Source organism: Trachypithecus francoisi, unplaced genomic scaffold (genome assembly GCF_009764315.1).
Source record: "Trachypithecus francoisi isolate TF-2019V2 unplaced genomic scaffold, Tfra_2.0 Lachesis_group1, whole genome shotgun sequence".
In the NCBI taxonomy this organism is placed as follows: Eukaryota; Metazoa; Chordata; class Mammalia; order Primates; family Cercopithecidae; genus Trachypithecus; species Trachypithecus francoisi.
The window spans coordinates 65,879,088-65,904,724 of NW_022681454.1; positions in this window are offsets into that span (position 1 = coordinate 65,879,088).

Genomic DNA, 25,637 nt, shown 5'->3' on the forward strand with positions numbered 1-25,637 from the left:
TTTGGGAAGTAGAAGAGAAGCAGCAGCCGCGTTCATACTCAGCAGGTTGGTGTAGCATCAGGCACCATTTTACTATTTGTACATTGTTGTAGATCTGCAGGTTCACTTCCAAGTTTTGCTGGATCTTTTTTTTTTTTTTTTTTTTTTAATCTTCTTCAAACCCTGGGAAACATTTGTTACTGGCATCATGTTGAAGCACCGTAGATCTGCGGAAAACTGGAGGTTGGAGGCCAGAGGCTTGGAGGAGATATGAGATCAGGGAAGGTTCTGGTGAAAGACAGATGAAGGTTTGTTTATCCTTGTAGACTTAAGTCTGTCCTCATGGACTTCAGGTTGTTCATGCCTTCCCCTTATTTATATTTATCTTCCCTTCCTGACTGCTGGTCCAGTTTGTTTCAGGGCCAGCACTACAGACAGGGATAACAGATGGGCTTGAAGTAAATAAACCTCTAAATAAGCCCTTATATTACCCATACAGGTTCTGCTACTCTGATAAAACAAAACTAATAAATATTCAAGTCAAAAAGATACATGTGTATAAAAGTAACTATAAGATGGTATGAATATATATATAACATATTCTATCATATTGAAATAACAGGAGAAAGAGAGAGAGAAGGAGGAAGAGAGAGAGAGGGAGAGAGAGACCCAGGGGATATTGAAAAAGATTTTGTGGAGGGAGTGGTATTTCCTCCTCTGAACCTGAATGAATGAATGGAATTTCTACTGGCATGAGAAAAATAAAAATAGAGATAAGGAAGTTATTATCTACCACACATTTAATGACTTCCAGGTATTAGTACAATGGGAAAGAAGACAGGAACAATTCCTGACGTTTTGGAATTTATCGTCTAGCAGGGATGATTCATGTTGAAAATGTAATGCACTTTGTCTAGTGAAGGATTCTAAGTATGTGCTGCATATTTCACTGTAATTCTAACTAAATAATACTTATATGGTTAGCTGAGCTGAATCTTGAATTCCCTAATATTTTCCCAATATGCTTAACTTTTGTAAGATACCACTAACAAGGTATAAGGAAGAAGTCTTTGGGCTTTTGGTTTCCTGTCCTTGATTCCCATTCTCACTCTTTCTACCAGCTGCTCTCTGCCATCTGTCTCCACTATTCTCTGAAACAGCTGTTGTACAGGCCACCAACGCTCTAATTGCCAACTCTCACACATAAGTTGGTTTTTACTTTATTTGACATTACTTTGCCATTTGACATTGTGGTCATTCCTTTCTTCTTTAAATTATCTCAGGCCCTGACACTACTATCTCTTGGTTTTCCTTTTATTCCTCTGCTTCTTTTTAATCTGCTCAATTTTTGTATTTAATATTTGGCTAATGGCACCTAAAAGTGCCAAAAATGACCTGAAAGTCAATTTATCACTCTTTTTATCTATCATTCTATACATCCAATTGGTGATTAAGTCCTGTGCTAGTAAATTGTTGAATTCCTTTGTGATTTGTTCCCTCCTATTCAGTTTGACTCTCCCTGACTTATATTAACTGCACAAGCCTTATTCCTCAGCCTCTGTGAAACCCTTCTTTCTTATCTATCTGCTCTATTTTTATCTTTCTCTAATCTACTCTTCACATGGCTATCAGACTTATATTCCTAAAATGCAAATGTGATAATATAAGCACTCTCTTTATTCCTCGGGGACCTCAAGATAAGTATCAGATGTCTTAAAATGACATAGAAAGCCCTGTGTAATTTGGCACCTGACTACCTCTTAATATTCAAATTCCAATACATACTCTCACCCCTCCAACCATGTCAAATAACTGAAACTTCCCCAATTATTCTATAATCTCTGTATCTCTTTAAAAATAATCTTCTGCCTCTTTGTCTACTCAAACACCCAATCATGCTTCAATAGTAAATTGTAAGATCATAATTAGCTTATTCCTTTATTCAGTCAAAATTGATTGACCACCTTCGATGTGCTATATACTATTCTCTTGCTCTCCTCCATAAAGCCTTACCTGTTTAATTGCTCTGTTTTCCCTTGGCTTTCCTCCCCATTGTTTTGGGCTATCCACTGAATAGTCCTGGATATTCACTGCTATTCATTGGAATTTGGGTTCCAGTTCTCTCCTCTACAATTAACATCTTGTGCACACATGTATCTTTGCAATTAACTGTGTCATAACTCGTGATTCCCTTTTTTGCCTCTCCTATTATATTGTAAGCTTGTTTATGGAAGGAATTGTATCTCTGTATTTTGTATGTATGTATGTCATTTCATTGACTAGTATGATTTCTGCTTCTTTATAATTTCTTAATACATTTTTTTCTGAATGGAGACGATTTAGAATCAAAAGACCTGATGGAATGAATTATTTCATCTCTCCCAGGCCCACCTATAAAACAAAATAAAGATAAAAGCAAGAGTAATAATTGCTCTGAACATTTATATGGACTCTGGGAATTCAGATGAGACATTGTAGAATAAAATGTTTTTAAAATGACAAAGAATTATTATTTTAGTTCACTTTGTTTACAAGGAGTAAGGCTGTGCAGGTAACTTCAAAGAATGGTTTTATGGAAAGAGCATAACTGCAGTTCTGCTCCAGGGCTAAGCTAAGCCTTTTTTGTCAGTCTGTGTCTACATAGCCTTTATCTCTGCATTTCACAGTGTTTCTAGCACCGTCACATCCTCATGCTTCTTTTGTGGATTCTATTATGTCCATGACTGGGACTCTAGTTATCACTACCTGGTAACTAGGGCCAGTGACTAGAGAGAGGAGAATTCACTATATAGCCCTGCCATCAGTATAATGACTATAAAGACTATGCTCTTGGATGCTGTCATTTGACACTCCTATTCTTTCACTAGTTTACTTAGCAAGTCTATTTAATTTCCTTCTCATATACAATTCTTGCTTTGTACAGATACCTTTTGTACCTATTTTTCTACTTACTAGCTTCTGCTAACTAAAAGGTTTATCTCCTAAATAGGTTTGTTTTCTACATGACCTTTTCATAGCCTCATAGTCTCTTTTCTATATATTTCTTTAACTACAATCATAGAAATATTAGTTATCTCTATATTTTCAATTTCAGATTCTAAATAATTGACCAACCTTTGGACTAAATTCTTTTATGCTAGATCATCTCAGTGATCTGCTCAGCTTGTCCATAAGATGTCCATGCCAGGTCATATCTTCTGGGATATAATGTTGGGTCACCTGGTGGTTGACAATGGCCTTAAATATCAGGGCTTGACTGGGTGACAACATGATTGACACATTTAGTATAATTTTATAAGTCTAGAATTTTTTGTTGAATAATGATGATGATGGAATCTATACAGCTATATATTACTAAACTGATGAAAAATACTTTAGCAGAAGTGTGATTAATTGGGTATTCATATACAGGCATACCTCATTTTATACAGGCATACCTCATTTTATTGTGCTTTGCAGCCATATTTTTTACAGATTGAAAGTTTGTGACAACCCTGCTTTAAGCAAGTCTGTTGGTATTGTTTTTCGAACAGTATGTGTTCACTACCTGTCTCTGTGTCACATTTTGGTAATTATTACAATATTTCAACCTTTTTCATTATTAGTGTATCTGTTATGGTGACCTGCAATTAGTGATCTTTGATGCTACTATTATAATTGTTTTGGGACACCATAAACTGCACTTATATAAGACAGGGAACTTAATCAATAAATGTTACATATGTTCTGACTGCTCTATCAACCAGCCTTTTCTCATTTCTCTCCCTCTCCTCAGGCCTCTATTCCCTGAGACACAACAATGTTAAAATCAGGCCAGTTAATAATCTCACAGTGGCCTCTAAGTCTTCAAGTAAAAGGAAGAGTTGAATGTGTCTCACTTTAAATCATAACTTAGAAATGATTAAGCTAAGTGAAGAAGACATGTCCAAAGCAGAAATAGGCTGAAATCTAGCCCTCTTGTGTCAAATGGTTGGCCAAGTTGTGAATGCAAAGGAAAAGTTCTTGAAGGAAATTAAAAATGCTACTCCAGTGAACATACAAATGATAAAAAGTGAAACAGCCTTATTGTTGGTATGGAGAAAGTTCTAGTGGTCTGGATAGATCAAACCAGCCCCAACATTCCCTGAAGTCAAAGTATAATTCAAAGTTAGACTTTAACTTTCTTCAGTTTCATGAAGGTTGAGAGATATGAAGAAGCTGCAAAAGAATAGTTTGAAGCTAGCAGAGATTGATTGATTCATGAGGCTTAAGCAAAGAAGCTGTCACCAGTGCAAGGTGAAGCAGCAAGAGCTGATGTGGAGTGGCAGTAAGCTATCGAGAAGATCTGGTTAATATGGTTGATGAAAATGGCTACACTAACCAACAGATTTTCAATGTAGACAAAACAGCATTATATTGGAAGAAGACACCATGTATGACTTTCATAACTAGAAAGGAATAGTCATTGCTTGGCTTCAAAGCTTCAAAGGACAGGCTGACTTCTGCTGGGACCTATGTGGCTGGTGACTTTAAGTTGAAGCCAATGCTCATTTATCATTCTGAAAATCCTAAGGCCCTTAAGCATTATCTACTCTTTCTATAGGTTCAGATAAAACATTAAAGCCTGAATGACAACACATCTGTTTACAGCATGGTTTACTGAATATTTTAAGACTTCTGTTGAAACCTAGTGCTCAAAATATTACTGCTTAAGGGCAATGCACCAGGTCATCCAAGAGCTCTGATGAAGATATACGAGGAGATTAATGTTTTTATGTCTGCTAACACAATACCCATTGTGCAACTCATGGACCAAAGAGTAATGAAAAATTTCAAGTTTTACTAAGAGATATATTTAGCTGCCATAGATGGGTGATTCCTCTGATTAATCGGAGCAAAGTAAATTGAAAATATTCTGAAAAGATTGATCATTTTTGATGCCATTAAGAGCATTCATGATTCATGGCAGGTCAAAATATCAATATTAACAGGAGTTTAGAAGAAGTTGATTCCGACCCTAATGAATGACTTTGAGAGGTTTGAAACTTCAGTGGATGAAATAACTGCAGATAATGCAAATCAAAACCACAATGAGATATCATCTCACACCAGTTAGAATGGCAATCATTAAAAAGTCAGGAAACAACAGGTGTTGGAGAGGATGTGGAGAAATAGGAACACTTTTACACTGTTGGTGGGATTGTAAACTAGTTCAACCATTGTGGAAAACAGTATGGTAATTCCTCAAGGATCTGGAACTAGATGTACCATATGACCCAGCCATCCCACTACTGGGTATATAACCAAAGGATTATAAATTATTCTACTACAAAGACACATGCACACGTATGTTTATTGCGGCACTATTCACAATAGCAAAGACTTGGAATCAACCCAAATGCCCATCTGTGACAGACTGGATTAAGAAAATGTAGCACATATACACCATGGAATACTATGCAGCCATAAAAAAGGATGAGTTTGCGTCCTTTGTAGGGCCATGGATGCAGCTGGAAACCATCATTCTTAGCAAACTGTCACAAGAACAGAAAACCAAACACCGCATGTTCTCACTCATAGATGGGAACTGAACAATGAGATCACTTGGACTCGGGAAGGGAAACATCACACACTGGGGCCTATCATGGGGAGGGAGGAGGGGGGAGGGATTGCATTGGGGAGTTATACCTGATATAAATGATGAATTGATGGGTGCTGACGAGTTGATGGGTGCAGCACACCAACATGGCACAAGTATACATATGTAACAAACCTGCACGTTATGCACATGTACCCTAGAACTTAAAGTATAATTAAAAAATGAATAAATAACTGCAGATGTAGTAGAAATAGAAAGATAGCTGGAATTATAAGTGGGGCCTGAAGATACAACTAATTTTCAGCTATTGTATAAAAAAAACTTGAAAGGATGAAGTGTCGCTTCTTATGGCTAACAGAGAAAGTGGTTTCTTGAGATTGAGTCTACTTTTGGTGAAGATGCTATGAACATTGTTGAAATGACAACAAAGGATTTATAATATTACATAAACTTACTTGATAAAATAGCAGTAGGGTTTGAGATAATTGACTCCAATTTGAAAAGAAGTTCTACTGCCAGGAAAATGCCATCAACATTGCATGCTATAGAGAAATCATTCATGAAAAGACAGTCAATTGATCCAGTACACTATATTGTTGTCTGTTTTTAAGAAATTGCCACAGCTAACCGTCAGCCACAACAATGCTCATCAGTCAGCAGCCATCAATATCAAGGCAAGACCCTGCATCAGCAAAAAGATTGTGACTCACTGAAGGCTCAGATAGTCATTAGCATTTTAAAGCAACGAAGTATTTTTAAATTCAGACATCATCCTATTGCACACTTAATAGACTACATCTTTTTAGACATCATTCTATTGCACACTTAATATACTACAGTATAGTGTAAATGTAACTTTTATATATGCATTAGGAAAGAAAAAAAACTGTATGGCTTTGCTTTACTGAGATATTCACTTTATTTAGTGGTCTGAAATCAAACCCGTAATGTCTCTGAGGTATGCCTGTATTGTCCACAAAAGTAAAATTGGCTCAGCTCATCTAGAACTCATATTTGTTATATGTTTTATGAGTCTTTCCTAAATTTATATCTTTATTTCTATTTTCAGAACTGTTAAGTACGTCCGTATAAGAGACCACCTGAGCAGGTTTAGTGTGAGCAACACGGCTGTCTATTCACTTGGGTGCAAGTGGGATGAGTCCGAGAAAGAAGTCAGCGAAGGGTGGTGGGATTATCATTGGTTCTTACAGGTTTGGGATAGGCGGTGGAGTTAGGAGCAATTTTTTGGGGGCAGGGGATGGATATTACAAAGTTCATTCACAAGGGTAAGGAGGGTGTATTGTACTAGGGCAGAGAGGAATGTTACAAAGTACATTTGCAGGAGCAGGGAGGGTGTATTGTCACAAGGGCATGGAGGAATGTTACAAACTACATTCACAAGGATGGGTAATATCACAAAGTATATTGTCATAAGGTCAGGGGAATGTCACCATGGCTTGACCATGGTGCAGCCAACTCAGAGGACCTTACAAGAACTATTTCTGAGAAACCAGGAAATAAACAGAGATATTTGCAAAATTATATACAAAGACATTTGTTGATATGTGGTTAGTGATAGTGAAACATTAGAAGAAATCATGACTTCAAATAGTTGAAAACCATTAGTCAAGGATTTTGTCTTTGTCAACTGCTCTGTTTTCAGTACTAGAACAGTAACCAACACATAGGAAATGTGCAGTAAATACTTGATAAATAAATGCGGGTCCAATCTTTATTATGGATAACTGGTCAGTCATTAAAGATAATGCAATCCTAAAATGGTTGATATCATGAAAAAGAGGACTCATATTATCAAAGGATAAGGTAGGAGTGCTCTGTCTCTCTCTCTTCCTCTGAGAAAAGAAGAAATAAAATCTTAAGTATATTTATTTCATGGAATAGAATTACAGATGATTTTTTCCATTATCTCCTTTTTTGTCTTCTTTTCAAAAATTCACAAAAGTACATGTATTATTTTTAGCCAAAAATATACAGTATATATTCTGATATTTTCTCTGATTTTTCTGATTCATCCTTAGGCATAGTAAGAGAGAAGAGAGAAGAACTATTCTATGTTAAGTTTCTGCTGTGCAGTATAATTCTATGTCTGCATAAATTTTCATAGAATCCTCCCAATTATATAGAGTAAGAAACATCCCAAGCAGTTAAGTTACTTACCCAAGATCACACATTTAATTACACAGCAGGGATTTAAACATAATTCATTCTAATTCCAGAGCCTGTTTTTTTAAGCACTAATCTACACTGACTCTGACTAACCTTTCTTGATTAAGCCAGCCCTCCCCAATTTTTCCCTTCGTTGAAGCTACATATTAATTTGACCAGTATATGAATTACTTGGTTATATTCTAATTGCTTTGCATAATTTAGATTTGTTTTAACTAAAGAGATTTTTTTTAAGGAAAAGCAATATTTTATACTCCTTCATATTTTTCTAACGTTTATCACACCTATAAGTACTGTGTAATTACTATTTTTAATGAATCTATAAAGGTAAGAAAAATTAAAAATGTGAATAGATGTAAATTTTGTGCTTTATACAAGCCAGCTATTGACAATGTGCCTGTGAACTTCAAATATACTATCCTGCGAGTTTTAAATTTTATTCTTGTCATTTTATATTCATTGAAGTCCTCAAAAGTTCAATTCTTCATATTATGTAGAAACATAAAATCTGTACTGCTTAGTTTACCTTCCAAGGCATTCTTTTTTTAAATTATTTTTATTTTTTTGAGATGAAGTCTTCCTCTGTCACCCAGGCTAGAGTGCAGTAGCACAATCTTTGCCCACTGCAGCCTCTGTCTTCCGAGTTCCAGCAATTCTCCTGCCTCAGCCTCCTGGGTAGCTGGGATTACACAAGCATGTATTTTTAGTAGAGATAGGGTTTCATCATGTTAGCCAGGCTGGTCTTGAACTCCTGACCTCAAGTGATCAGCCCACCTCAGCCTCCCAAAGTTCTGGGATTACAGGCGTGAGCCACCGCACCTGGTTGGCATTCTTTAACCGTAGCCTGGTCATTCGATTCCTACTTTCTATTTCTCCTTTTACATACCTCACTCAGGTTCATATGAACTACTATTTCCTGAGTGCTCTAAGATTCCTTCCTCTATGCTATTGTTCATGCTATTTCATTAGCCTGAAAGAGTACTGCAAAGAATCTCTAAATGTTCGTATTTTATGTATCTTTTAAGGCCTGTGACTTATTCAGTCTCTTTCTTGAAGCTTTCTCTGATAACCTTGACTCATAGTAATCTTTCCTTTTTCTGAGTTCTGATCTTACTTCTCTGTCATTTCACTTTATGTGTGTATTTATATATCTTTATATATACTATATATGCAGTATACATACATTGTGTATATAGTACATATATAGTGTATGTGTGTGCATATATACACATATACACATATGTATGTGTGTAGTGATAAAAAAACACAACATGAAACCACATGGAATTTTGTTGAGGACAAAAGTTTGTCCTCAACAAAATTTTAAATGTGAAGTACCATATTGTTAAGTGTATTCACATTGTTTTAAAGCACAACTCTAGAACTTTTTTACCTTTCATGACTGGTACTCTATATTCATTTGAATAGCAACTCCCTATTTTCCTCTCCTTTCAAATTCTGGCAGCCATCATTCTACTTTCTGCTTCTTTGAGTTTGACTACTTTAGATACCTTACATAAGCGGAATTGTACAGTATTTGTCTTCCTGTGACTGTTATTTCACTTAGCATGATTTCCTCGAGGTTCATCCACATTGTAGCATATAACAGGATTTCCTTCATTTTTAAGGCTAAGTAATATTCCATTGAATGTATATTCCATATTTCCTTTATTCATTCATCTGCCAATGGACATTTATATTGTTTCTACCTTTGGCTATTGTGAAAATTGCTTCAGTGAACATAGGAGTACAAATATCTCTTCCAGATTCTGATTTTAATGTCTGTGGATAAATACTTAGATATGGGATTGCTGGATCAAATGATAGTTCTATCTTTAGTTTACTGAGGAAACTTTATGCTCTCTTCCACAGTGGCTGATGCATTTTCTATTCCCACCATGGTATACAATTGTTTTCTTTTCTCCACATCCTTGCTAACACTTGTTATTTTCTGTTTTTGGATAATGACCATCCTTACAGGTGTGAAGTATTTCATTGTGGTTTTGATTTATTTTTCTCTGATGATTAGTAATGTTGATCATCTTTTCATATGGCTGTTAACCATGTCTATGTCTTCTTTAGGGAAATGTCTATTCAAGTCCTTTGCTCATTTTTAAAAATCAGATCTTTTTTGGCTACTGAGTTGTGGGAGTTCCTTATATATTAGATATTAATTCTTTAATAGATATATAGCTTGTAATTTTCTTCCATTCTATAGGTTGCCTTTTCACTATATTGTTTATTTCTCATGCTATGTAGAACCTTTTTAATTTGATGTAGTCCCACTTGTCTATTTTTGCTTTTGCTTTCCTTGCTTTTAGTGTCATATCTAAGAAATTATTGCCAAGGTCAATATGATGAAGCTCTTTTTCATGTTTGTTTTCTAGGAGTTTTATAATTTCAGGTCTTACATTTTATTCTAATTCATTTTGAGTTCCTCATTGTGCGTGTGCTAGATACCGTCCAATTTCATTATTTTGCATGTAGATATCCAGCTTTCCCAAAATCATTTATTGTAGAGACTGTCCTTTCCCATTGTGTAGTTTTTGCACCTTCTCCATTGTATAATCTTGACACTCTTGTCATAGATCATTTGACTATATATATCTGGGTTTATTATCAGCCTCTGTATTCTGTTTTGTTGGCCTGTATGTCTGTCCTTAAGCTAGTATGACTCATAATTTTTAACTTTGTATTAAAAGTAGCTAATAAAAGACTCAGCATGCCTGATATTTCCCACTACTAAATAGTACATTTTTAAAGATTGCCACATTCACATATACACCATGGAATACTATGCAACCATAAAAAATGATGAATTCATGTCCTTTGCAGGGACATGGATGAAGCTGGAAACCATTATTCTAAGCAAGCTATCACAAGGACAGAAAACTAAACACCACATGTTCTCACTCATCAGTGGGGGTTGAACAATGAGGACACATGGATACAGGGTGGGGAACAACATCACACACCAGGACCTGTCAGGGTGTGGGGGCCTGGGGGAGGGATAGCATTAGGAGAAATACTAATGAAAATGAAGAGTTGATGGGTGCAGCAAACCAACATGGCACTTGTATACCTATGTAACAAACCTGCGTGTTGTGAACATGTACCCTAGAACTTAAAGTATAATAGAAAAGATTGCCACATTATAATTTATTATTATATCCCTCCTACTAATTTTCATAACTGTGAGTGCTCAACAGACTTTTTGAACAAACAAATTTATTTTTTTTTACTTCTATTATTAAGGCTTATAAAGACAGATTTTTAAAAATCACAAAATTAGCCAGGCGTGGTGGCTCAGGCCTGTAATCCCAACACTCTGGGAGGCCGAGACGGGCGGATCACGAGGTCAGGAGATCGAGACCATTCTGGCTAACACGGTGAAACGCTGTCTCTACTAAAAATACAAAAAATTAGCCGGGCGTGGTGGCGGGCGCCTGTAGTCCTAGCTACTCAGGAGGCTGAGGCAGGAGCGAGCCTCTGTCTCAAAAAAAAAAAAAAAAAAAAAAAAAAATCATAAAATTAGCATTGCTTTTCCCCTCTCCACCCACCCTTTTCTTTACAACTATACTCATAGCTATACCCTGGATTACTTCCTGTTTCTCTTTTCACTTAATAAGCCCACTTTCAATAAATAATCTTTTAAAAATTAATTTGAGTATCATGACCATCAAAAATTGTAAAAATGTTTAGGAAATATTGACAATAGTTTTATTACATGTTTGTATTATGAAAAATAAATATGATCAATAAAGAAAACACAAGTTTTTTAAATTCAGAGTATTGAATTTACTATTGGTACTTAAAAGATATGCTGAATAGCTCAACAGCATTTATTTCCCAAGAAGTAAAGTAAAAAAGAAAAGGAAGAGCAAGAAAGTGAGAGAGAAAAAGAGAAAAAAAAATGGAACTGTAGAGTTGGCTTTACATTGCAGAAATATTTTGTTTCATATTTACTCCATAATGCTGGGAATTGTGTTTTACATATTTTTCATACACACACACACACACACACTTACATATAAGTATATATACTTACATATACACACACACAATGTATATATATTATATAATGTTTTAAAATCTATAGATGTAATATGTAATGCATATGTTTACATAGATATAATGTTTTTACTACCAGATTCTTCACAATTTATTAATGGTGATTGTAAATAATGACTGAATCTAGAATAATGCCTTGTGGCACACCTTATTCATGTAATTCTCTAACTCGAGGTACTGTTGTATTATCATTTTTGCCTTTCACCCTTTATACTATTTTCTGTCTGAAGTTTCATATACTGGACTTGGTTATTAAAGATTAATTTTATAAGAGACATTTTGAAAAATATGTTAAACACCCAGTATACATAACGTTATGATTAAAGAATTTGGTATGATCGTTCTATTGCCACCCAAATTAAAAATCCAAATTCTGCAGCTGGGATCATGGAGAAATATACTTCTCTCATGAGAAATATGTATTCATATTTTTTCATGTTTTATAGTCACATTTTGTAGAACCCTTAAGGCTAGAAAATGGGAAATAAATTCAAGACCCTGGATATTCTTGTGTTTGGAAGAGAGAAGTGTCTTAGATCCAACTGTATACCTGAAAACATCTTATTTTGCATTTTAAAATATTTGAATTTTACTTTTATTTTTCTTTCTCATTCATCTCCTCTATATTTTAGAATATGTAATTCTTGCTGCTTGAATTACCATTTCCCTTCTATTTCATTGCAAGAATCAAAACCCTCCAGTAAAGAAAGTTAATTTTCTGAGTTTAGATCTCATGGAATAAAGGAAAAATCCGACGTGGTTGACAAGGAAAACTTTGAAAAGGGCAATGAATAGTGGATTTCAGGGACAAGTTTTCCTCAAAATTTATTCCCATCCTTCACTATTTAGTTGATTCAGCTGCTAACATTGCTTCCATATCTCTCAGTTTAACTTATTGAGAAATAGCAGAGAGAAGATAATCTTCCTATCTTGAATCAGATATTCTTTTTCACCCAATTACCTATGAACAGGAAGGCATAGTCTCATCCATTAAGCTAGGGGGAAGTAAGGGGTAACTTTAGTAAATTTATAAAATTGTTATATCCTTAAAGACCTGTCTAACATGGTGCTTCTCTGACCCCTAGTATATCTATTTGCCACTGGTTACTTATTCCTTGGGTTTCTACAATTTCAGCACAAATTTCTGCCTGTAACACTTTATCATTGCTTTATCTTACTCATTGGCATGTGGGCTCCTTCATAGCAGGAGCACATTTTATTCATATTTACTGTCCTAATGCCTATCAAAGTGTTTGGCATATGAGAAGCTGAGAAGTAAAATGAGTTGAGAAGTAAAATATGTAGTGAATGGATAAATATAGCTAGAAGATAGTAAATAGCCATTGTCCAGTGACCTAACATTGGACTCCCCATGTATTCCATTATAGCTGAACATACTCTGTGGCTAGATATAACTTCTTTTAAAAGAAAAAGTGGAAACAGTGTGTACTTATTTTATAGTTGCCTTCATAACTATAACCTTCATAGATCAGGTTGATATAATACTTGGCTTTCTCGTAGGTATATGTTCTATTTTTAGAATTTGGGAAGAATCTGATCTTTGCCATCAAATTCAATTTTTACAGCAGAATTGTGTATGTGTGTGTGTGTGTGTGTTTTACCTCTTACTAAATAACTATTGATTTTTTTCTCCTCTTTTGTAACCAGCAATTCTCAAATCAAACAAGTAGAGTTTATTTGTAGGTTTAGAAATAGATATCTCAATTCCAATAGAAATATTAAAGCATTCGACTTCTACTATCTAGTAGATACTATTTTTTAAAGCCATAATTTTTGTTGAAAATGAGTTATCAAGTTAATAGAGCTATTTATATATGTGTTGTGTATATAAATGTTTGTGTGTCTATTTAAGGCATATTCATGATATACATATATATTTAAGATATAAACACATATTTATATTTAAAGAGAAGAGAAATTAGCCTATATATATTAAAGTCAGTGTATCATTATTTTAGAGTAGTTTTTCTAGATTTAAGTCCCTGATATTAATAAATAAAAGAATTTTTAATTTTTAGAGTCATTTGTTAATTTAATACAAATGTTTCTTAATTTTTTTTTACTAAAGACTTTGTAATCTAGTTTAATCTCTAAAAGAGGCCAAAGACCAAACATATTCATTTTTTATCTCAAGTATGTAGCTGTATGCTTGATGTCCATTAAACTTTTAAACATGTATTGAATTTGAATGAATATGTTGCCATTATATGAAAATGACTTATTATGAAAACATAACAGAGCAGATAAAGTGATGATATTTTTGACTGGCAGAGAGCAATTTCTAATTAATTGAAATGACCAGGGGAAAGGGTAGTTATATTAGGTTTACATTTAAACTGATAATGTCAGTAGGCAAAGGAAGAGCAGTTTCTTAAAATGAGAGTTTTCTTTTAGGGGCTGCGGGCAATGGGAATTTGATAAAGTCGGTATATAATTTTGTTCAGATTAAGGTCTTAAAAATCATTTTTTGTTTCCTTTATCTACTATGTAACTGCTTACATGGAAAACTCTCCCACTATCTGAGTCTGTTATTCTCTCAAAAACCATCTTTGACTTATATACTCTAATATTAAGAGTAAAGCTAGATGTAATTTACTTTTCACCTAATCTCTTAACTTCTCTTGGTGTCATTATTTTTTGGTAAACAAACACTTCCATACTCTTTACAATGTAGCAAGTATTATTCTAGGCTCTTAATACTATTTCAATCCTGTAACAATTCGTTGAGGTAGGTACTATCATCATTCTTATTTTACAGACAAGAATCCAAAGCATCCTGGAGAGGCTAAGTGTGTAAGTTAGAAATTGGCTAGGAAGTGGCAGGGCCAGGTTTTGAAGCCAGCTGATCTGGCTCTTAACCACTAGCCTTGCTTCATTTGGGACATGCAAAAACAGCATTTTCCAGAGGTCATTCTTCAAAACATTATATCATGAGGCACTGTGAAAAAAACCTCTACATCTAAACTAGTTTGGCAACTATCTTAGATCACATACATTTTGTATGAGTTTCCTATTGCTGCTATAACAAACTGCCACCAATTTAGTGAATTAAGACAGTACAAATCTACTTTCTTACAGTTTGGCAGATCAGAAGTCCTAAAATCAAGGTGTGGGCAGAGCTGCATTCATTCCAGCAGTTGTAGGGAACAATCTATTTATTTGTCTTTTTCTAGTTTCTAGAGGCTTCCTGCATTCCATCCTTCCCAGACTCTTCCTCTATCTTCAAAGTCAGCAGTTTAACATCTGGGAATAACCAAATAATCCACAATAAATTTCTTGCCATCTCAAATGCCCTAACTTAACCATATCTGCAAAGTTTCTTTTGCTATGTGAGGTAATATATTCACAGATTCAAGAGATTAGGATATAGCCATAATCAGAGGCCATTATTTTTTCTACCACATACTTGTTGTGCAATAACAATTTATTGAAAGATATGAGAATTTATTCATTACTGAAGTTTTTGCCTCTCTAAAGTTCACATGCAGGATACATCATCGTTTATAGTACCACAGAACAGAAAAGTACTGCTAATTAAATTGTGATATAACTTTTTATATTTTATTGTATATGTATCAAAAGTTTATTTTAGATTTAGACATACATTTTAATCATATATTGCTCCAGTAAAACTTTTTATAATTAAATGAGATAAATAGGTTAAGATATTCTTAAAACTTTGCATTCAGAATCTCTCTATTCTAAATCACTTCTAACCCATTATTGTTGATATTTGTGTTTTTTTCTCACAATATTGTCATCTGTGCAGCCTACAGTGTTGGTGACATAGCATTTAAAAAATGAACAAAAGTAAAACCAATTAAACAAACAACAATACAACAGTAGAATAGCTAAAACCTATACTCTTAAATTGACTTTGATGTTTTGTCGAGTTAGCCTACTTTTGTCTAGTATTTTGGGAAAGTTGTTAATAACCTCTGATTCATCACTTGTCTCACCCTGTTCCACAACTGTTTGATTTATAGAAGTTAAAAAAAGATTTACTATTGATTATAGTATTTTATTCCAAGATACTGAAGTCCATTTTGCAAATTTTAATAGCAATAATTTTTTAGTTCAGGTATAGAAACAGAACGACATAATTTACCATATGGCTGATTGCAACTGCAAAATTTCAGGTATTTTTCAAAAATTTAAGCCCTAAAATTGACAAAATACGACAGTATTTCACCTTAAATAATTGTTTTGATAGTGGGAAAGTAAAAGTACTAGAATAATATTTTTGAACTGTCAGGGAGTGTAGTGAGTCAGTTGTAATTTGAGGTCCTAAATTTAATGTGAGATTATCTAATGATGATGTTTATCTTTCTCTGGAAACATGAAGATATTCAAATACAAGTGCAAAAATTAGGAGGTTAGCTGGACTTCCTTTGGATTGGGGCTATGCAAGATTAATATTGTGGAGAGAGGAAAGGGAGGACTAGTTAAGGGGATTTTCAGAGGAATGATTATGATGATGACCTACGTAATATCAGTAGGATTAGGAAATAAAGAGGACATGGGTAGATAATTGCTTTGAAAAAGAAGTAGAATCTGTATTTGTAGGGGGTCATCTAAATTTGTCATATGTAGAAATGGAAAGATACTATCTGTAGTGGTTGAGAACAGGTACTGGAATCAGATTGCCTTGGTTTGAATTGAGACTGCTACTTATGCGCATGTGCTGGAAAAGTTAATGTAACACTTCTGTGATATGAAATAATGGAATAAAATAGTTAACAGGATAAAGATAGTTACTGTTTTATTGCCTTAAAAGTGTTACATAAATTAATATTTATGTACAGTACTGAATTCAATGTCTGACACATAGGAACTACTCAATACATAAGTAATTTATTATTTATTTATAATATCAAGTATTTGGTAGCATTTTATTAATAACAGAATTTTTCCTGAGGAGATGAGTTAGAAGGTTAGGAAGTCACAGTTTGAAAGAAAGTTGCCTGAAATAAAAGATGTGAAGATAGCAGTTGATGGCTGAGGTAATATGAAGACGAAGATGACTAGAGGTGAGGAAATCAAGGAACCAAGGACAAGGTTGTTAGAAAGATTGTGTTGCTCAGAAAGTCACCACTTATCAGCTTACACTATAATTTGAAAGTTTGTCCCCTCCAAATCTCATGTTGAAATTTGAATTGAAATGGAGCAAAGGTCACTCTAGTTATGCCATAGCAAATAATTTGGTTGCATTATGTTCATGCCTTAAGGCTCTGTGGAAGGATGAACTTAAGAGTGATGACCTAGAGTGTCCCGTAGAATAAATTTCTAAGAAGCAAAGCATTCAAGAAGTGGCATGACTACACTTAACAGCTTATGTTCAGATATGGCAGGAAATGAATGATATAAAAGTGGAATTTATAATTTAAAAAGAAATAGAGAAAAGAAATACAACTTTGGAAAAGTTGTAGCATGGTCATGTGGTAGAAAAGGGACGAGCATTTTCAAGAGAGAAACCCAAGATTTTTAATGTGACTAAAAGGGAGCCAGGTGCTGATGATAAAAACAATTGGAAAAAGGCCCCAAGGCATTCCAAAAATCTTCAAGGCTGCCTCTCTTATCACAGCCCCAGATACCTTGGAGGACAGGCCTGGGACACCACTACCCTGCACCTGCACTGCCTTGGGATGCTTCCCACATCCCAGCTTTTCTGACTCCAGGCTTGACTCAAAGGGTCCCAGGTACTGCTTAAGCTGCCACTCCAAAGGGTGCAAGCTATAAGCCTTAGAAGCTTCCATGTGTTGTTAAATCTCTAGGTGCTCAGAATGTATGAGCAGCAGAGGCTTGGCAGCTTCCACCTAGATTTTAAAGGATGTATTAGAAGGCCTGGGTTCCAAACAAATATCTTTCACTGATGAGAGCTTCCACAGAAAGCATCTACTAGGGTAGTTCCTGGTAGGTCTGTGGGAATATAGCTGCTGCAGAAGCCCCAGAGTTATAGATCCAACAGGAGTATACCAACTCAACCTGGAAAAACCTGGAATAGCTACAGGCAGCGGACTCCAACAAGTAAGAGCAGATATATGGGCTGCATCTATTTAAGCCATGGTGGCAAGGCTGCCCAATGCTTTGAGAGCCCACGCCTCACATCAGTGTGCCCAGGATGTGAAACATGGAGTAAATGGGGGATTATTCTGGAACTTAAGATTTAGTGTCTGCATTAAATGAAGCTGAAATAAAGAAAAAAAAAACAAAACATAAAAAAGAGAAATGAAACAAAAAGCTGGTTCTTTGAAAAGATAAATAAAATGGATAGACCATTAGCAAGATTAACCAAGAGAAAAAGGACAAAAATCCAAATAAGCTCAATTAGAAACAAAATGGGAGATATTACTACTGACACCACAGAAATTCAAGAGATCATTCAAGGCTACTATGAACACCTTTATGCACATAAACTAGAAAACCTAGAGGAGGTGGGTAAATTCCTGGAAAGATACAACCTTCCTAGCTTAAATCAGGAAGAATTAGATACCCTGAATAGATCAATAACAAGTAGCAAGATTGAAATGGTAATTAAAATAAAAGTTAGCAACAAAAAAAAGTCCAGGACCAGAGAGATTCACAGTTGAATTTACTAGACATTCAAAGAAGAATTGGTACCAATTCTATTGACACTATTCCACAAGATATAGAGGAAATCCTTTCTAAATCATTCTATGAAGCCAGTATCACCATAATACCAAAACCAGGAAAGGGCATAACCGAAAAGAAAACTACAGACCAATATCCCTGATTAACATAGACGCAAAAATCATTAATAAAATACTAGCTAACTAAATTCAACCAAATATCAAAAAGATAATCTACCATAATCAAGCGGGTTTCATACAAGGGATACAGGGATGGTTTAACATACGCAAGTCAATAAATGTGATATGCTACATAAACAGAATTAAAAACAAAAATCACATGATTATCTCAACAGATGCAGAGAAAGTAATCAACAAAATCCAGCATCCCTTTATGATTAAACTCTCAACAAAACTGGCATACAAGGGAGATACCTCAATCAAATAAAAGCTATCAATGACAAACCCACAGCCAACGTAAAACTGAATGAGGAAAAGTTGAAAGTGTTTCATCTAAGAACCAGAAGAAGACAAGGATGCCCACTCTCACCACTTCTATTCAGCATAGTACTGGAAGTCCTAGCCAGAGCAATCAGACAAGAGAAAGAAATAAAGGACATCTAAATTGGTAAAGAGGAATTCAAACTGTCACTGTTTGCTGATGATATGATTTTATACCTAGAAAACCCTAAAGACTCCTCAGAAAAGCTCCTAGAACTGCTCAAATAATTCAGCAATGTTTCAGGTTACAAAATTAATGTACACAAATCAGTAGCTCTCCTACACACCAAAAGCAACCAAGCTGAGAATCAAATCAAGAACTCAACTCCTTTTACAATAGCTAAAAACAAAAACAAAAACAAAAAAACACAAAAACAAACAAACAAAAAGACAAACAAACAAACAAAAAAACTTAGGAACATATCTAACCAAGGAGGTAAAAGACCTCTACAAAGAAAACTACAAAACACTGCTGAAAGAAATTGTAGGTGACACGAAAAAATGGAAACACATCCCCATGCTCATAGATGAGTAGAATCAATATTGTGAAAATGACCATAGTGCCAAAAGCAATCTATAAATTCACTGCTAGTCACTTCAAAATGCCACCATCATTCTTCACAGAACTAGGAAAAAACAATCCTTAAATTCATATGGAACCAAAAAAGAGCCTGCATAGCCACAGCAAGACTAAGCTAAAGGAACAAATCTGGAGGCATCATTTTACCTGACTTCAAACTATACTATAAGGCCAGAGTCACCAAATCAGCATGGTACTGGTATAAAACTAGGTACATAGACCAATGGAACAGAAGAGTTAACCCAGAAATAAACCCAAATACTTACAGCCACTGATCTTCAACAAAGAAACAAAAACATAAAGTGGGGAAAGGACACCCTATTCAACAAGTGCTGCTCGGATAATTTGAAAGCCACACGAAGGAGAATAAAACTGGATCCTCATCTCTCATCTTATACAAAATTCACCTCAAGACAGATCAAGGACTTAAATCTATAACCTGAAACTATAAAAATTCTAGAAGATAACACCAGCAAAAAACCTTCTAGTCTTTGGCTTAGGCAAGGATTTCATGTCCAAGAACCCAACAAAATTCAATAAAAACAAAGATAAATAGTTAGGGTTTTAAATAACTAAAATGCTTTCACATGGCAAAAGGAACAGTCAGCAAAGCAAACAGACAACCCAAAGAGTGGGAGAAAATCTTCATAATCTATACATCTGAGAAAGGACTAATATCCAGAATCTCTAACAAACTCAAACAAATTCGCAAGAAAAAAATAAATAATCCTATCAAAAAGTAGGCTAAGAACAAGAATAGACAATTCTCAAAAGAAGATATACAAATGGCCAAAAAATACTCACCATCAATAATGATCAGTGAAATGCAAATCATAACCACTAAGCGATGCCACCTTACTCCTGCAAGAATGGCCATAATCAAAAAATCAAAAAAATAATAGATGTTGGTGTGGATGTAGTGAAAAGGGAACACTTCTACACTGCAGGTGGGAATGCAAACAAGTACAACCTATGGAAAACAGTGTGGAAATTCCTTAAAGAACTAAAAGTAGAACTACTATTTGATTGAGGAATTCCACTACTGTGTATCTACCCAGAGGAAAAGAAGTCATTACACGAAAAAGATACTTGCACACTAATGTTTATGGCAGCCAATTCGCAATTGCAAAAATGTGGAATCAGCCCAAATGCCCATAAATCAATGAGTGGATAAAGACACTGTGGTATATATATATATATATGATTAAATACTACTCAGCCATAAAAAATGAAGTAATGGCATTCACAGCAACCTGGATGGGATTGGAGTCTATTATTCTAAGTGAAGTAATTCAGGAATGGAAAACCAAACATCGTATGTTCTCACTCATAAGTAGGAGCTAAGCTATGAGGATGAAAAGGCATAAGAATGATACAATGGACTTTGGGGACTCAGGAGGAAAGGTTGGGAAGGGGATGAGGGATTAAAGACAACATACTAGGTTCAATATATACTGCTTGGGAAATGGGGTCACCAAAATCTCACAAATCACCACTAAAGAACTTGCTCACGTAACCAAATACCACCTGTTCCCCCAAAACTTATGGGAATAAAAAGTTAATAAATAATAATAAAAAACAAGTAAAAAAATCATTTAGTGTCTGCTTTGCTGGGTTTCAGACTTGCATAGAGTCTGTTGCCCCTTTTTTGATTGATTTCTCCCTTTTGGAATGGGAATGTTTACTTTGGAATGGTACAACCATTGTATCTTGGAAGTAAATCACTTGTTTTTTATTTTACAGGCTCATAGCTGGCAGAAACTTGCTTTGAGTCTCAGATGAAACTTTAAACTTTGAACTTTTGAGTTGATGCTAAAACAAGTTAAGATTTTTGGGGACTTTCAGGAAGGGATTTTATTTTGAAATGTGAGAAAAACATGAGATTTGAGGTTCCAGAAGTGAAATGCTATAGTTTGGATGTTTGTCCCTTTCACATCTCATGTTGATGATCCATCGTGTTGAAGGTCAGGCCTAATGGAAGGTGTTTGTTGGGGTCATGGGAGTGAATCCCTCATGAATAGATTAATGCTTTCACTGAGTGTGAAGCTGCATGACTTGCTCTACATAGTTCCTGTGAGAGCTGTTTGTTAGGAGCCTGGTACCTCCTCCATCTCTCTCTTGCTTTCTCTCTCACCATGTAATCTCTGCACATACTGGCTCCCCTTCACCTTCTGACATGAGTGGAAGTAGCCTGAGACTTTCACCAGATTCTCAGTCTTGAACTTTTTTAGATATCAGAATTATGAACCAAACAAACCTTCTTTCCTTATAAGTTACCCAGCCTCAGGTATTTCTTTATAGTAACACAAATAAAGTAAGACAGCTTGTCTTTTTCCAAATGAAAAAGACAATTGTCTTTTTGGCCAATAGAACAATCAGAAGTAACATGTTATTAGTACCAAGTCTAAATTTTAAGAGGCCTTCCGTGTTCTGCTTGCTTTGCCATGATTATGAGAAGAGCTTCCTCTGGGTAGTGTTGCCCATTTACACTGAACCCCAGAGGGAATATATATGGCACAGAATCGCCCAGCCAACTTCAGACCTGTATGAGGAAGAAGAGCTTCCTCAGCTGTCAAAGCCTGAAGCAGGGCCACCTTGGCTGATCAACCTGTAAATCTATGAAAATCAATGCATATTTTGGCATGCCACTGATATTGTTTCCTTGCTTTTTTTATATCAATAGCTAATTGATATAATAATGTCATAATTCTCGAGATACTTTTATGTTTTCTAAAAGGCAATTCTTAAATTTAGTGAATGTTTTTCTCCAAAGTCCTTGTTATTTTATAAGGCTCTAGGTGAGTTCACCTAGAATTTCAATTTTTTAAATAAGTTCTATGAAAAAGAAATGTTGAAATGTGGATTAGGTTTGGGTATAGAAAGTCTAGTAATATTCCATATAACTGCTATTGTCCTACATATAACGTCTGCTTTAATATTTCAAGTTTTTCTGTTACAAAGAATAATATTTTCTGATAAGAATTATTTTATAAATATGTAATTTATATTTTTATATGAGGATACATTTTATGATGTATTTTAATAAAGCTAAATGTTAAAATCAATGGATAAATTTTTAAGGCAAGAGTGCCACATGACAAGTAATTTCCTTTTAATAAAATAAGAGCTAATACAGCTCTGAATAAGAGATAATATTAGGCCGGGCGCGTGGCTCAAGCCTGTAATCCCAGCACTTTGGAAGGCCGAGACGGGTGGATCGCGAGGTCAGGAGATCAAGACCATCCTGGCTAACACAGCGAAACCCCGTCTCTACTAAAAAATACATAAAACTAGCCGGGCGAGTTGGCGGGCGCCTGTAGTCCCAGCTACTCGGGAGGCTGAGGCAGGAGAATGGCATAAACCCGGGAGGCGGAGCTTGCAGTGAGCTGAGATCCGGCCACTGCACTCCAGCGTGGGCGACAGAGCGAGACTCCGTCTCAAAAGAAAAAAAAAAAAAAAAGAGAGATAATATTTTTGAAATTTTTCTCCCACATACTGTGTAATATGACTTCCATTCTCAGTCTCACTTAAGTCTTACAATAAGTTTAAATAGAAGTTAGGTATATTTATCCACATACATTCTACAGATGGAAAAATTTACATTTAAAGTGGTTATGTCAGTTGCTCAGTTTCACAGACATGTGAGGCAAAGAGATATCTGAATTATCTTAACTATTCTTTAGCACTACAGCAAATTGGTAAAGGGCTCAGACTCTAGAACCAAACCCTGTCCTTTTGATTTCAGTCTCTACTGTTATCCCTTCTCACTCTGTACATCTTTTTCTCCTGCTATAAAATGGGAATACAATAAGTTTTATCTTACAGGATTGTTATGATAGCTAAAGGTCGTTTCAGCACATAGGACAGAGCTTAGTAGGTAGAAAGCATGCAATAGACATAACCCACTCTAATCGTCATTGTCATTATGGTCATCCTCATCATCCATGCTACTTAATGAAATTTAGTACTTACATGAATGCCCTAACATTAAAGTGGGAAGGCATTTGTAATAGAATAGTAAAGTTGGTTAACAATAAAGAGTATCTGGTATTGTCTTTCTCATACTAGTCTGAAATTTCATTTTACGAATAACTGGCAGCAAGAGATTTCAAACTCGGGCTTCCAGCAAATGTAGTGCTTCTAGTTAAATTGTTTAGAAAGTCTGTTTTTATGATTTTCTCTCTGTAATGCTGATTTAATCATCTTTGGCGTATAGTGTCCTATTGGCAGGTTTCCCACGTGTACTCGTAAGTGGAAGGTTATATGCTAATGAATGTTCATTGTGTAATGGGAGCATGGGGATATTTATTTCTTAGCAGAGCTTGTTACTCAGATTATTAGCTCCTGTTTATACTAAGTTGTTGCACATCTTACCTGATCATATAAAGACTGAGTTGAACATATGCAATCTCTCATTTATGCTACTGCAGGGGGCCTGCAGGCTTAATTCATTTTCTATTCTAATGCGTATCTTTCACCTCCTGCTATTCCACTGAATTCCATCTCATGGCTGAGTGGAGCCTTGCCATTCACAGAGTTAACATTTGTGATTTTGACAACTCATAGGAAACCTAAAAAGTTCACAATTTGCAGTACTTGTGTGTTGAGTCTTATGTTTGAATCACGTGTCCTTGAGGCCAGTGTGAGAGGGAAAAACATGTGAGGCTTTGAGTGGGCCTCTTCAATCAGTCCATGTCTCAGTATCACTGTGGTTCTGTTTTTTTTTTTTTTCTTTTTCTTTTTTTTTTAAACTTCTTACCAGATGTGCAGAAATTCTTATTAGAGGTCTGAGGGGGTTATTTAAATGCATCATTACATTCAACAGACTTATGTGAAAACTTATATGATGCAGTGACATTTACACATATGGGAATTTGCAAAAGGTCTTTTTACACATCCCTTGTGAATGTTATAAGTCTGTGGCATATGTTAGATTAAACAGTCTATGATTTGGGCTCCCCATATTGGGGATGATCTCAAAGGGCACTAGTTTTATAAAAAGGTTCTGGAAAACCAGTGCTGTAGCAAACTCAGAATTATTTTTTCTCCCCAAATACTAAAAATGAAGATCAGATTGTTAACTCAGTTCAACTATACTTATATAGTTCTTTAAAGAAATATGAAAGGAGTTTTCCAACTTTAAATGTCAGAAATTAAGGCCTGAAGAAGAAGAAACAATTCTGTGCCTGAGCCAATTTGAATTAGATTTGTATAAAGGGCAGAAGAAAACTTTGATGAGCACCTACTCTGTGCCAGACATTGTGCTTGACGCCATTACGTATTTCACTACATCCTTTTTTTCCCTCAGAAATAATCATTTTGTTTTATTTTATTGTGGTAGAAACACTTAAAATGAGATCTACCCTCAACACATTTTTAGTGTATAGTACAGTACTGTTAATATAGGCACAAAGTTGTACAGCAGATCTCTAGAATGTATACATTTTGCATAACTGAAACTTTATACCCTTTGAATGCCAACTCCCCATTTCATAAGACCATCTTAAAGAAAGATTAAAACAGATTTGGGGGAGGTTAGGAGGGAACATATGCACAATTAATTAAGCAAGATGAGTTAGCACTTGCTGGGACCACCAGATCTCAAGGTAGAATTTTAATCAGTTAAGCCCTAATTTATTGAGATCTCATTCTGAACTCTAGAACCAAATTTATTGGTATACTTAACCTTCGGTTCTGTCTATTTCTACCTCAAAGTCTACCAGAATCTTGGGTCTCAACATTTAAATGTGGTAAAAAGTTGTATATACAATAATAGATTAAATTAATTTAAAACATTATTCACTTTCTCTCCCTACTTCCATGGCTATAGTGTAATTCACCTACCTTGATTCTGAGTATAGCCAAATAACTTGTTTGGCCAATGGGGTGTTGGCAGATTTGACACAAGCATAGCCCCTGAATATCATTAGACATACTCTCTTGAACTTCTTGCTGTGAGAAGAACAAGCCAGGCCTTACCTGCTGGTCCCAGGAGGTGGATTCCATGGAACAGAGCTGACCCATCATGGCCCAGTCTAGAGCATCATACAGGACACCCCCAGGTGTGAGAGTTAACCCAGGTGAAATTAGCAGGACCTCTGAACCCAGCCAGCATCAGCATCAGCCTACT